The sequence below is a fragment of the Choloepus didactylus genome, chromosome 17 (genome assembly GCF_015220235.1).
Source record: "Choloepus didactylus isolate mChoDid1 chromosome 17, mChoDid1.pri, whole genome shotgun sequence".
In the NCBI taxonomy this organism is placed as follows: domain Eukaryota; kingdom Metazoa; phylum Chordata; class Mammalia; order Pilosa; family Megalonychidae; genus Choloepus; species Choloepus didactylus.
Window position 1 is genome coordinate 63,645,228 of NC_051323.1, and position 15,333 is coordinate 63,660,560.

General features: G+C 43.5%; 1 protein-coding gene across 2 annotated transcripts in view; it reads left to right on the forward strand.

Annotated features, from left to right (window-relative positions):
- The first annotated feature begins 1,634 nt into the window (after positions 1–1,634).
- Positions 1,635–15,333, forward strand: part of EDAR (ectodysplasin A receptor) — a 105,337-nt gene continuing 91,638 nt past the window's right edge. For both annotated transcript variants that reach the window (XM_037806806.1, XM_037806807.1), the window contains exon 1: positions 1,635–1,704. The gene's annotated coding sequence lies outside the window, so the exon portion shown is untranslated. The remainder of the gene's footprint in view (positions 1,705–15,333) is intronic.

Genomic DNA, 15,333 nt, shown 5'->3' on the forward strand with positions numbered 1-15,333 from the left:
TTCTTTCTCCTAATCAATTGAATTAATTTGTGTACTCATTTTCATTTGGGTATGATTACTATGAAAACCTCAAGTATAACCAGTTATGACCTTTCTTAATGGCATAATGTTTTGGATTATTCAAAAAAGAGGGAAAAAAAAACTGCTTTGGCATTTGCTACAACATCCATATTCTGTACCATTCTGATCTTCTTCCTGTCTTTTTTCTACCTTTTGACAATATCAGTGTCATTTGTCTTTGGCAAATTCAGAGTCATCATTTAATTGCCAATAGGAAAAGAAAGTTACACCTAAGATGGTAATCTCCATCCTCAAACACGTTTATTAAAATGAAAATGTCGAAGGGTCAAAAGTATATGTAATAGAAAACATTAGCCCAGACTACTTGCTTCCCATTCATTTTCCCACATTCCTAATTTAATAATTTTATTAATTGTAATTTATCAGAAACCCTCAATTTGGGCTCCATGTGGGCCATGTAGACCCCCAAACCTGAAAATTCAAGTTAAAATTCTCCCTCGGGGACCTACATTATCTGTATGATCCACACTGGTCAAGTAAAACAAGTAAATACGGTTCAGCTCAGCCTCTTTGAAGGCAGAATTAGTCTATAAGTACAGGATGCTCACCCCAGTCCCATGGGTTTTTGTTTCATTTTCCTCTCTCAAGCTATTTACTTTCTCATGTGTGAATTAAACTGTACATGTCCAGGGCAGAGGGGAAAAGATGGAAAAGGAGAAGACAGAGGAGCTGTTAAATTCTTACCTTTGGGTGTGTAGGTGGCAGGGGGAGGGGAGAAGGATTTTAAAGGACTGGGATATTACCCCCCACCACACACACACACGCATCTAACTTTTGAGAAACAATTGACTAATACTGAAAGGCAATGTCCTTTCAATGTATTTGTGTTTGAAACATACGCTATGCTTTATATGGGGCATAGTGGTGGTGGAGTGGGTGCCGAGGGAGAGAAAGAGCTATCAAAGCTTCCTGGTGACTCAAAGCCTGCGGTAGATGTGCAAGGTGAAGGGGGCTGCAGGAATGTGTGTGGACAGTTTTCAAAGCCGAATCGCTGCAGCAGCACCCGTGCCTGTAGCCATCTCAGTGGGGGGTCCTTCAGTGAACAAGGTTTGATTAATTATATCCTAATGCTAATTTAGCTTTTAGCACTCCAGTGCCCAAGGCCCTGGTTGTTCTAACAGAAGTAAAACTCGCTCCCCGCACCCGCACCCCTGCAAAAGTCCATGACTTTTACAAATCCCAATTGGGCTCTTAAGGGGCAGAGTCAAAAAAGAGGCAGATATCTCAGGGGCCGACTGGAACAGGGATTCAACCTGCCAAGCCTCTAGCATCTCCAGTGCTGGGAGAGACCTCTAGATGGTGCAGGTGAGTTTGTAGTGAGGGAAAGCCCCTCCGCAAGGACTAAGTTTCCAAACTCACAGGACAGTAAGCAGTCAAGGAAAAGCTCCCGGGAAGCCCTTTGAAACAAAAAGAAAGTGGGGTTGCCAGCAGAGGAGCTGTGCCTGGCCCCAGGGAGTTCTGCCCACCTCCAGGGACGTGGAGCCTCTGCTTGGTGAGAGCCCTGCTGGACACGACCCACCTGTGAAACCTGGTGCCCACCCCCCCAAACTGCATCGCACTCGGGTTTTCTTCACCGAACCATCTTCTGCTTGGACTAGAAACTGAACCTCCAACGGGTGCCAGGTAAGCCTCGGTCCTTACCTTTGCATTTTCTAAACTCTTTGGCTGTTAAAAGACTGAGGTGGCATAGTCTAGGGAATAGTTTGAGTGCATTTTTGAAATGCATGTCATTTTTGGGTTGCGTTTGAACAAGCTTTACAATTACTGTACGTCTGCGCTACCAGTTCTAAGACCTGAGATTGTGCCTTTGTTTTCAGGAAAACATCAGAAACCCAATTTTGCTGTTGGTTGCACGTTTGGTTAGCGAGCCCAACTTTGAGATTTAAGGCTTTAAGATTTTGGCTGCTAAAAAAAACGGGTGTCTCCAGAGAGTGAAAAATCAGTTTCTAAAGTTTGCATGGGAACCTGCCTCATCTGGGAAGGCAAGCAGTGGCTGGGGACTGTTGCTGGATTCTGTACCTGTGTCCAACCTATAAATATTCACTGGTTATTCTTTAAGGTGTTTAAATCAATTCTGAGATCCGATTTCATGGCCCTCATGTGACCTTGTGTTTTGGGGGTGAGGGTGGGTGCCTATTTCTGATAACTAAGGGTGTCATTTCCAGCCAAGAGGTTTCTCTCAATGCCTATCTATGACAGATGATGGAGTAGTTTGGGCTCCTTGCAGAGGAGCCGGCTCTAATTCCTGGAACCCGGCAGCAATTGCTTGTGTGTGGCAGAGATTTGAAATGTTAGGGGCAGGGAGAAAGGGTGAGGCTGGGCAGGAAGGACAGCAGGTGAGATAACTCCCAACCGACATTGCACTGGATTAACAGCACGAGAGACAGTGATTGATAGATAGATAGATAGATAGATAGATAGATAGATAGATAATCAGTCTGGAGTGAGGTGATATGCTAACAGAGTAGAAGGCTGGGCACCGTTGGTTGGACACCAGACTAAGAAATGAATGAGATGAAGAAGAGAGAGAAGAGGACACATAAAGCCAGGCTCCCCCCTTCCACTGCTCTGCAGCCAGCCATACTCCGGGGTTCTGAAGTTGCATTTTTCAGACACTTTCCAACCAAGAGTGAAACTGTAGCTAATACAAAATATTAAAGAGGTAAAAAGCCATAAAGGACTACAGAAAATGAATCAATTCAAATAACCAAGAGAATATTTCTTTCCTGGCTTGAGTGTCTGGTATTTCTATGTCACAGCCACTTAAAATCTTTAAATATACATTTTTAAAGAGTCCATCAAAAAGAGAATTACTTACCAAAGTTGGGAAATTACAGCTTGTCACAATGATTGCCCATTTTTATCCTTCATTTCTGGAAGAGAAGATTGGGGGCCTCTGTGGGTCCTGGTGACAATCAACTGGGGTCTCTGATATGCCCAGAATCGTACCTCTCCACCCGCTCCCATTCCGAAGTAAGCCAAGCTGTACTGTGGGACTACTGATTTGTGACAGCCTATTGGGAGTGCAATCCTGGAAGGACAGGTCTTTGGGTGAAAAAATTAAGTAAGGTTTATTTTGAAATCTTTGATTTTCCCTCCAGCCACTACCTGGTTTATAAAAGTAAATAGGATTTTCATTTTGTTAAAGGTACATATCTGCAAAGCTCAGAACTTTCAGGGACTCTCTCTTCTTTCTTAAGCATCCCTGTATTTATCCTTTGTATAGCAGCAGCCTAATGTTTGCCTGGGCGGTGGGGGGGGGGGGGGGGGCACAGCAAAATCAAGTTAACCCTTAGAGATTAATGAAGTTGTCCAAGTTCTGTTCGTTTTTTAAAAAAATATCCTATGGAGCTTCTTTTAGTCAAAGCTTCTTAGTGCCCCATTGGAGACCACAGACGGAAGCTGGGGTCACCTGACTCTCCTTTCTGGGCCCAGGTGAGTGAGTTTTGTGGTTTCCAAAGAATGGAAATCATACTCCGGGAAATGCACAGGACCCCAGCTTCAAAGACTCAAGCCAATCCGAAATTCAAACACAGTAGCTATAAAAAGGAAGGGGTTTTTGGAATCCAGTCTCACTGCTTAAACGGTTTGGTCCCCTCTGGGTTGGCTTCCTCCTTGCTCTCCTTCAGTGCCCTCTGACCCAGTACCCTGTCTGCATACCTCTTAGCAGCTTTACCCCTGGTCTCTGCTTCCTCAGCTACCCCAGAGGACACCTGCCTGTGCTGCCTTTGACGCTGTTTCAGGCGCTGCCTAGCCAATTCCACCCCCCAGTGGCATTGTTAATTAACTGACATTAAGTTCACTTATCACATTAGATCAATTAGGAAACAAAAGACCCAGCCCCTGCCTTTTAAGCATGCATACTTTTGTGACTTCAGCTGCCAATCCACTGTGTATCTTGAATTTGCATATTACAGGCATGAGTTTTATTTAATTCCTGATGACTGTTTTCCTTAAAAATACACTAAGAAATGGTAAACTGATGTCTAATCATTTAGCCTCTGCCCTATAGTACCATACAAAGTATTTTCATGAATATCTTCTCTGTTTTCCAAATAAGGAAATTGGGGCTTAAAGAGGTGAAGTGACTTGCCCAAAGACACTCAGCTAATTATAATCATGATCATAACAATAGTAATAACTGACGGGGTTGGGTGCTTAAAATGGCCCAATATTGTGCTGAACATTTAACTTTCAGGAGGGCTGGGATGAGAGCCAGGATGAGAACCTTCTGCCTCTTAGACTAACACATTTTGCCCCCTGTAAGTTCACATAGACCAAAAGAGAAGGTGCACTGACAGCCACCAGTTAAAAATAAATGCGTGGTTAGCAAATGTTCCCCTGCATATATCTCAATTGTCCAGTATAGGAATGCTCCAAGCATCTTTTCAATCCTAAACACTATACTTGCCTCCTGCCCTCATCAGAGTCAAGTCACCTGAGGGTGAGACATCCTGATAAAAGGAATAGTGATAGAGGAAATGTTAGAGTGGAACATATGAAATTGCAGTTTTATAGCTCAAAAACAGTCAAATACAATTTCATATGGTATAACCTAATATAGTCTAGTAATTAAGAGAAATTTTCAAATGGCTTTTGGAGTTCAGTCATCCCAACAGCCCCATCCTTGGTTCCTGTTAGTTCAAACTAGTGAAAGTTGACTGTATTTTATTTTTCATCATTGCCAAAGGGAATCACAAGGCATTACCCAAGGATGGTCAACCCTATACAATCACATCCAAGGAGAAAGTTTTGCCCTGGATCTCGGCAGAGGGGCAGAGTAGGGGATCCTGCATTCTGAGGTGTCTTCAATCCTAGTCTCCGCCTACCACATAGTGGACACTCAAGGAAAATATATCCAATGAATGAGTGAGTGAATGGAATCCATTTGTCAAAGGAAGTTCACCAGTTGTTTTATCACATAGTTGAGGGCAAGGGGCTGCCTGAACACCCAAGTATCCTGAGTCAACAAGCAGATTTCAGTTGGCAAAGCTGTCCTCTCCCGGGCTCAGAGACACCTGTTGTTTCTCAGGCTGAGGGCTTGTGGGTACCAAACACACTGCTTGGCTGCAAGTGTGGAACGGATGCATACTGGTAAAGCCGGATGGCCCTGCTTCCTCTGCCAGATCCTATTACCTAGATACCCTCTGGAAATGCTCTAGGTTCCTGCACATATTTACCCACATTAACTAACCGGGAGGCCTTTGTTTTCCACTTCCAACAAATCAGATCACTGTGGGAAACGGATGGGTGGCATTGAGCCTTACATAGGAAGATGCACTTGGACTGATATGCCACAGCTGTGCCACCCAGAGTCCTCATTTCATCTCAATTCACTTTATAAGCCAGTAAATCCAGGCTCTGTTTTACAGATGGCAGGAAGGCCTGGGGAAGTTATTTCACTTGTGAGTCACAATGAAATCAGCAACAAAGCAGTAACAACCACAATCACTTTGTTATTACTAATAGCAGTAAGGCACGGGGTGCATGAAAACCAAGCTTAGCTGCGATATTTCTAGATACCCTAAGACTGATAGTGCTAAATGATACTATTCCATGAGTAGACATAAGCAATTAAAAGGTGAGCACAAATGCTGAAATAGATGGTAGCCTCCTGAGAATAATAGAGATACGATTCTGCCAAAAGCACTTTAATCCTGAAATAAAGCACTTCCCTAGGATATGATGGAAGATACAAAACTAGATTACAAATGAAAAACAAGAAGTCACAGTTTGGATAACTATCAGACCGTGGCCAAATCTTTTCTCTTTAAAACTCCATGTTTTCCTATTTCCAAATCCATACTTCTTAAACTGTATGTACAAAAGAGAGAAGGGAAGATTTATAGCAGGGCATTTCATTTAAAGTTGATTTTAATATATATTCATCCATGCGACAGACCTTTAATGAGCATCTGCTATGTGCCAGGCCCTGTGCTAGGGATGTAGTGGTACAGTGGGCAACACAAGAAGCTTACATTCTAGCATGGGGAGTGAAACCATAATACATAAATGCAAGTGTAATTTCAAACACAATTCAATACCACAAAAAAATCAACCAAGCAAGGCGAGCAGAGAGAAGTGCCTGGGGTGAGAGTGCGGGGACCTCCTGAGAAGAAGATATCGAGTGAAAGCCTAAATGAAGTTGGGGGGTGAGCCAAGGGAACCACAAGAGCAAAGGCCCTGGGGTGGAAATGAACTTGAGATGTTCCAGCAACAGCAGGAAGGCCAAGATGGCTGGAGCAGAGGGAACGAGGGGAAGAAGCTAGGAGATGAGAGGGCAGAACCAGGAACCAGATCATGTCAGGCAATAGGTTGTACTAAGGAGGCCGGACTTTTTATTGAGTTGTTGGCAAGGCGGATAAAACTGTACATTAGCTCAGGGCTGAAATCCAGCCAGGATTGTTCATGCTCAGTGTCTGTTCTGGAATGGTCAGTGCCCATGCCAAGCGTGTTGTTATATTTTGAATATCACTCCTTGATAAATTTGATCTCCAGGTAGCCTCTTCCTAAGAGGGCTGCTTTGGCTTGAGTAGAGGGGAGGAAGCGGCAGGCAGCAAGAGTTGGCAGAAAAGTGGAACGATCCCTTTCAACCAACATCTGTTCTCTTGGTAATTACCAAATGACAAAGACGCCCTTTCTGAAAAAAAATAATTTAAAGACTCAGACTTGAAACACATGCTTACATTTTTTAAAAAGTCTCCAACTAGAGTCTCGAGACTCAGTTAGGCAAAGAAAGAAAGCACAACATTCTTGCAGAAACAAGCATTGCTTTCTGCACTTTTCCAACCTTACGCTAATACTCCCATAGTCACCCCGGAGCCACTAGCCAGCTCCACTCACTCCCCATTTCTCACTTTCCAAACCTGGAGAGAAGGGAAGCCTCAGAAGCACTTTCCAGCATGGGAGAGAGATGTAATTTGATGGGCAAAGAAGCACTTGATCAAAGCACAGCCCGTGGGCTTCCCTGACTGTTTAAGTCAGGAAGCCTCCTTTTTGGGTGTGCTGCTGTGGAACTAATTTAGAGATCAATTTAGCACCCAATTTGGCATGCCAGAACTGTTACTGTCAATTGCAGACAGCCTTTTATGGAGTTAGCGAAGAATCCCTGGCTCATTGGGCCTTGTCCAGCAGGTAGCTCACCAGCACTTGACAAATTTGATTTCCCTCTTTGTAATAGGCCCATCAAGATCGATTAGGTGGTAAAGTCAACCTAGAGGAAGAGATACTGTCTCTGAAAAGCCCAGGGCAGTTGAAAGCATATGAACAGATCATCAGTGAGGAGCTGGAAGGTTGGACTCATGGGTTTGAAATCTGATCAGGGTTCTAACATTATGCAGAAGAACCAAGTCCATGAAACTTTGAGGACGATCGTATGCAATGCAAATGTCTAATGGATTGGCTGATTTTATATACTGGGGTAGATGTGATTTTATGGTTTAATATTTTGATCGAGCCTCTGTGTCCTTGCATAAAACAATTACCTCTGGTCCAGAAAAGTCCTAATTCTTTATTGAAATGCACTGAGCTTTCTTAAAAAGACCTTAGAGGACTCTCAAGGTTCATCTTCTTTCAGATTTAGTCCTTAGTAGTGGCTTTGAGTTGCATTCAAAATGGCTGCTCCTAAAATTTCCTGACTGTAATGGAAAAAATAAATTAGAAAGTACACTCTAGGGATGTGGCTATTTAGACACTCCATACTCTGCTGAGAGCATACATCTCCAAAAAGCATGAGCAAGAGAACTGTGGATACCAACAGCTTGAAAAGAATGGAATTTGTAAACATCATTAGATTTGCACTGTGTTTTTCTGCTAATGGATTTCTTCATGGGTGATAAAAATTCCAATAAGTATCTTTCAAATTTGGCAGAACCTTTCTTAAATGTTAGGCTGTTCTCAAGAGAAATTTGGAGAAACCCTAGAGCTGGATTCATCCCTTGAAATATGTGCACATAAACAGACCCCTGATCTATCAGGGTATCCCCTATCCCAGCAGTCAGCCCTCCTCCTCCAGCCACTGTGCTCCAGCGGAAATGTCTTGCTCCTCCTTCAGCACTCAGTTAAGTAATTTTGCTTCTCATTTTATGGATGGAGGAAACCAAGGTAGGGCATTTCAGTGACTTGGGATACTTGATTTTTAGTCATTACTGAAAACCAGGGGACCAAACTTTCTCCTAAATTACTGCCAGTTACTTTTTAACTTGAGGTTTCCACATGAAAATCATTATCCAAACAGACCACACATACTTCTCTCTACTTCTGCGATTGGAGTGTGTGAAAGAAACAGCGCCTGAGAACGTTACCCTGATGTTTATCGCAGTTGTTGCTTTTGCAGGCAAATATTTATTTTGTGAAGATTGCAAAACTAAGAACAGTAGAATGTTGAGCTCCTCCTTCTATTTATAGAATAAACAGACTAGAGAACAGACAAAAGCAGCGCCCCTTGTTCTTTAAGGACCGGCTGCTTGCCTCCCATGGACATCAATGAGCAGAAGCAGGGCCCTCTGGGAAGGCAGGCAGCCCAGATGGGGCTGGACATCCTCCCGCCTGGGGAGTGGCATGAGGGCTCAGCCTGCCTTCCCTGCCTTTGAATCAGGATGGTTGAAGATGCAGCTTGCCAAGGGCGGGCAGAATGGCGGGTTTGGTGTGGCTATCTTTCCTGTTTACTCTGGTGGCCTCAAGAGGTTTTATGAGGAGATTTAAAAGAAAGGGGAGAAGACCGAGCTCCTCGCGTACTGTCAAAAGGAAAAAATAGAATAGTCATGTAGTCACACACAAACAAGAAGATAAACTCATATAAGAAGAAATAAAAATGAATAGCCCTTACAACACTACATTGCATTGTAATTGGTCTGTCCCCTCCCTCTCACCAAATTGTGATCTCCTTGAGGGTAGGGAGCATGTCTTAGTCATCCCTGTATTCTGTAGCACCTAGAGCAGTGCCTGGCACACAGCAAGTACTCAATAAATATTTATAGGCACCAACCTTTATTGAGCATTTATGACCTTCACTTTGTTTTCATTTTATTTAATCTGCACAACAACCCTGTGAAACACAGTTTGCCCAAGAGTTCCTCCTGCTAGGTGGCAGGATGTCAACCCAGGTTCCAGGATGTCAACTCTGCATCAGAAATCAGGTCTGGGATAATGGGCTGCTACAAATTAGTTTAATTTCATATTCTCACCGTTTCAGTGGGGGTTACAATTTCTACCTAGTCAGATGTCTGAAACCCTAGATATCTGTGAGCTCCCAGAGATCCCTCAGCAGATACCACTGCTGGCTGGGCCCCAGAACCTATACAGGGGTTGTGTGGAGCCATAGGGAGCTGGGAGTTAGAGCAGAAAATAGTGCTCTTAGAATGATCTCTTTCCTTTCGCTCAAGGCCAAGAGCAGAATGAGGCCCATCCACTCTTCTGACTATTGCAGCAGTGGGTCAACTGCATGAGACTTAAGACAAGCCAGCTCTATTTCAAACTCAGTGATATGTCATGTTGGGGTTGGACTACAGTGAGCTGGCCTTGGTAGGTGTGGATGGTCAAGAAAGGATGCTGGAGGCAGGTGGCAGTATAGAAAAGTGGGGAGGAACATAGCCTTTAGTGTCAGATGGAGGTGGGCTCAAATCCCAGTTCGTCCCCACTACCAATGGCAGGACTTTGGACAGATTATTGTTGGGTAGCTTCTCTCAGTTACCTCATCTGTAGAAAGAGGATGATGGTACTTACCTCGTGGGATTATTGTGAGGATTTCAGTGAGATGAGGAATGCAAAGCACTTGGAATAGGACATAAGCACACAATACGTCCTCTAAAATACTCAACATACATTCACAGATTGAATTTAATATATTTGGCTATGTCTCTGCTTATAAATCATTCACTTTAGTTTCATGAAGGTCAAGTCCATTTAAGGTATCTGTCTTTCCTCAACAACTGATCAACTTGGCCAGCAATTCCAGAACACCAGCGGGACTCTGGAGTTAAGGGGCAGCTATACCAACAGCTGCAGGGTAGGATCTGCAAGTCCCATGGAGTGTGGTGTCTCTAGTTGGTGGCTCTCCCACCAGGGACACTCCGACCACACCCTTCCTCACTCCACTCCAGCCACAATGGCCTTCTTGTTGCCCCTCACACAAGCCAGGAGCTCTCTCTCTACTCAGGACCATTGCATCTGCTATTCCTTCTGCCTAAAATGCACTTGCCCAAGATCTGTTTGGCTTGCTCCCTCGTTTCCTTAAGGTGACTGCTAACATGTCATCTTATTAAAGAAACCCACCCATACCACTCTAAAAAATAGCTGCTCCCACCCCAGAACTATTTTATTTTTATCCATAACGTTTATTATTACATGACTTCTTTTTTTGTATTTGTATGTATGTAAGTGCATATATACACAATATAACATAAGTGTCATCATATATATGTGAACCTAGAACCTAGTGGGTACGTAATCAGTAAGTATCTATTTAAAAGCATGGACAGCCATGGAGACCAGAGGAAGGGCACGTCTGCTGAAACTGGAGAAGGGAATTTCCTCCCATGCTCCTGTGAGCCTCACAGGGGAGGTTTCACTCCTCTCTTCCCTGCAGAGGTTTCAGGATGTGACTCTCACGGCCTCCCTGGGGTTCCTTCACTCTGGTACTGTCTGGAATCAGTGAAGCAAATAGGGAAGAGGATAAAATGAGGTGAGGTTAAAGAACAACCAGGGGACACCCAAACAGTTGGATTTCAGGTTAAGAAAACAGTACAGAGTAACTGTGGTCCCCAAGCCCCCATGGAACTTAATGGAAACTGATAGTATGAAATGCAAGTGTAGACATTATCACTAATACTTACAACCACCTTGTGAGGCCTGTGTTATCTTGCTGATTTTCAGATGAGGCAGCTGAGGCCAGGAGAGCTCAAGTCACTCACCCAAGTGTAACAGGCACATTAGAGCACGAGTCACCTCTCCGAGTGCCCCCTTGGTCCCCTTCTGCCCTCTGTGTTATGCCACACAAGCAAGCGATGTGACCAATCTTGGAGTCATAGACAGAGTTACGGGAACCACAGCTTAGCATTCCCCAGCAGTCCCTAATGGCTTTTCTGCTGTTGACTACTACTGTCCCAGACTTGCATGAGTCCTCCTCTTGGTTTTCCTTTGTTGCCTTCTATGTCCTCTCATATGTAATCTAACCCTGGGTGGGGAGGTGGGAGGGGGTCTTTTCTTCTTGACAACCCTGTATCTCAGTGGCCTTGTGCAGTTTCCTCTGGCCCCACTTGCATCTGATATCTTCCCTATTTCTTTGGCTTTCTTACCCTGCCCTTCAGTCATTTGGGTCCGGGTTTTGGATAAGCAGCTCTTCTGCCAGCCAGCTGAATTTAGAAGTCCTTGCCCCCAGATTCCCCAGGGGGTTGCCCTACAATCTCTCCTCTCCACCTATCACAGACATAGTAGCAGTGGCGGAGGGGTATGCAGCAGTAAATGTATATATAAGGGTCTGAGTGTGTGTGTGAGAGAGAGAAAGAGAGAGAGATGTACCAACCAAAATAGCTTGGAATGAAGCTTGGGCCAGGCTGGGGAAGTGAGAGAAGTGAGGGTCAAGGGCAGCCTCATGTCAATCCCAGCAAATGGGGAGGTTGGGTTGCCAACATTAAGGCAAATCTGACTCCTAAATTTCCACAGTTGAATGATACCTTTACCTCCTGAATATCTGGAGTCTAAACAGAAGACTCTCATTTAACCAGCAGCATGAAAGCTCTGTCCCTTAGGCACATATTAAAGAAGTCAGAAACATGCTGAAGAAACGCAGTTTGAGGGAGAAGAGGAGGGAGGGAGGGAGGGAGTGAAAGAGCTACCTTGGCATCGTTGCATGGTTCAGCATCCATGAGTTTTAGATAAATCTCATTTTCTACAAGACGGAACATTTTTGAAGCTGAAACGTCTCAGCTTACTAAGTAGACACCTGAGTCCTCATTGAAAATGTGCTGTCTGTTCCTCATGCCCACCCCCACCCCCTCACACACACCTCCTGAAAACTCTTGTAGTTTAATGGTTTCCTTTTGGAAAGCTTTCAAATTGCAGTCATTCGAGTTTACATTATCTGCTTTCCCCAGCTCTGAATGCGGATTATTCTCCTGTTGGGTTTTATTGAACCAAATTTGCAGCTATGCTAGCAGAGTCACTGATGGCCTCCTGCTTTGAGGATGGATTTTGCTAAGTCTTCTCTGGCTCTCCTGATGGGCTGCCTCCATGCTGAAGCACTCCTGGAGCTGGGAGTCTGGCAGGGGTTCCTGTTGCTTCAACGCTGTGCCAGTTTGAATATATTGTGTCCCCCAAATGCCATTATCTTTGATGTAATCTTGTGTGGGCAGACATTATAGTGTTGATTAGATTGTAATTCTTTGGTGTTGCTTTGGAATGTGCCCCATCCAGCTGAGGCTGATGACTCTAACTGGATAATTTTCATGGAGGGGTTGCTCCGCCCATTCAGGGTGGGTCTAAGTTGATCGGTAGAGCCATATAAATGAGCTGACATAACAGAAGGAGCTCAGTGCAGCTGTGAGTGATGTTTTGAAGAGGAGCTACAGCCAAGAGGGACACTTGGAAGAAAGCACAGGAGCTGCAGATAAGAGACAGTTGGAAGACGGCCGTTGAAAGCAGACTCTTGCTCCAGAGAAGCTGAGAGAGGACAAATACCCCAAGTGCAACTAAGAGTGACATTTTTGAGGACCTGCAGCCTAGAGAGGAATGTCCTGGGAGAAAGCCATTTTGAAACCAGAATTTTGGAGCAGATGCCAGCCACATGCCTTCCCAGCTAACAGGTTTTCTGGACACCATCGGCCATCCTCCAGTGAAGGTACCCTATTGCTGATGTGTTACCTCGGACACTTTATGGCCTTAAGACTGTAACTGTGTAACCAAATAAACCCCCTTTTATAAAAGCCAATCCATCTCCGGTGTTTTGCATTCCAGTGGCATTAGAAAACTAGAATAAACACCAACTTCTTAACCAAACCACACTGCCTCTCAGGTTCTGTCAACTTAGTTCTTATATTTGAATAGTTAAAATTAATGATTTATCAAAATCACTATTAAATACAAACAAAACCCTGCTTCTCCTCATTACTCTCAACCTCAGTGTTAAGGATCTGTGGGTTCCATAAAGATGAAAGTCCTTGGAGCCTTGTGCTTTAGAAATACATTGTGAAATGCTCGGACTTTTTAAAAATATTATAAACATTCAGATGAGTAAAGACACCCAGCACCTGCATCTTTCTGTGACTTTTTAATAAGCCTTTTATGTTTAATTAGACTTAATAGGAGACATGGTTGCCTAATAAGATGGCAATTACTAGGAACCACAGAGATGTAATTGGGTGTTCTAGACCTTTTCTTCACCCACATTTGAGCCGGGATGGTGTATCTCATCCCTTATAACTCATTAGCATCTGCACTTTCAATGCGCATATGCCCAGCATAGATCCTTCCGTGCTTCAAAGACCAATAATGGGTTTCTAAAAGATACTTATGATTCTTCCCCATGAAAGCAACAGCCTAGTAAGCATGGCACTAGGCCTTACAGAGGCACAGCCCATGGCAACCCCATGCCAGCCAGCTGCTCCTTTAATTTGCCTTCTTGGTTTGTGAACTTCCCTTTACAGATGCCCTTCATCAGGAGAAGGACATACTTTGGACTGCAGCCTAGTTCGATTTGATGAAGTTGGTTGGAGTTGTTCTATGAGAATATAGGTGCCTTGAAGAGTCTTATCCATATACATAGATGCCATAAATCCTTTCTATACATAAAAGAATAAACAAACTCCATGTGGTTAGTATATCTTTAGTATATTTCTTTCGTATGATATCTTGCATTTAAAATGGGCTTAAAAAGTGATATTTTGTTTGTGTGAATGACAGACTAAGGGAAAGAATAAATTAAGGACGGTCCCCACCCCAACCCCCAATAGGAAGAGCTATGCTAAGACATCAGAGAAGCCTACTGGCCCTTCCAAAACATTGAAGCCCATTGCCACTCTCAGCTCTAAAGTCTCATATTAAGAGAGAGAGTCTTCTGGGCTTTTTCAGCAAATGAAATGACAAAGACTCTTTCAGCGGGAAGGTAAATGTGTGTCTTAAAATTGAGGAATAAAGGACTTTCAGATGGTCCAAGTCCTTCATAATACCTGCAGTCATTTCTCTATTTAAAGAATATTAAGTCATCTTTGTTGACTTACTGGTCACAGGGCAGATGCCTTCATAAACGTGAGCTAGCTCCTTCCCAAACCAGGCAGTAACAGGTCTTTCAGGGTCCCTCAGATACCTCTCCATCTTAGCATTAGTTTTTAAAAATGCAACATCTTCATCCAGCACTCAGATCTTGGTTTCTAATAAAACCAATAAAAGTAACCAGGGCTCTTTGTGGAACTGATTGATGGTAGGGCTGGAGCAGGGAACATACAAGATGAGTCTGGAGCATCTTTAGTGCTAGAAAGAAAGAAAGTGCTCAAAAACAAAATGATATTGGATGTCAGAGGGATACAGGAGCCACAGAAAGAGTTCCCTGTGACCAAAGCTGGAACAGTTTGGGCAAAAAAATAAATAAAGTAGCATTGGATTATATCCCAATGTATAAAATATGCATCCATATGAATATGAATAAATGATTGAGAAAGAAGGAGGGCATTAAATAAAATCTAAGGAAATTTTAAAAGGACATTAGTTAATAATAATGTATCAGAATTTGTTCATTAGTTGTGGCAAATGTACCACACTAATGTAAAATGTTAACAGTAGGGGAAACTGGGTGTAGAGTATACTGGAATACTCTGTACCATCTTTACAACTTTTCTGTAAATCTACAACTATTCTAAAATAAAAAGGTTATTTTTAAAATCCTTTGTCTAGACTCTGTTACTTCCTTCTTGTCCCTGTCCCATTTTTCATCATCAGCAGAACCTTATTCCATGCATGGCACACATCCCAAGGTGGGAGAGCCTAGAATCTGGAACACAGGCCCTGGAGCCAGGCTCCGGGGCATTCACCTCCTGGTTTTCCCACTCACAAGCCTGTGACCTTGGGCAAGTTCCTTACTCTCTCCTTGCCTCGGTTTCCTCCTCTGTAAAATGAGGATAATAATATCTACCTTTGTGAGGATTAAATTATTAAACACGTGTGTAAAGTGCTTAGACCAGTGTCTGTCATGTAGCAAGTAAGTGCTCAACATATGTCACTATTATTTTTTGTCTCACAGTTACTTGATGACTTCAGATTGTT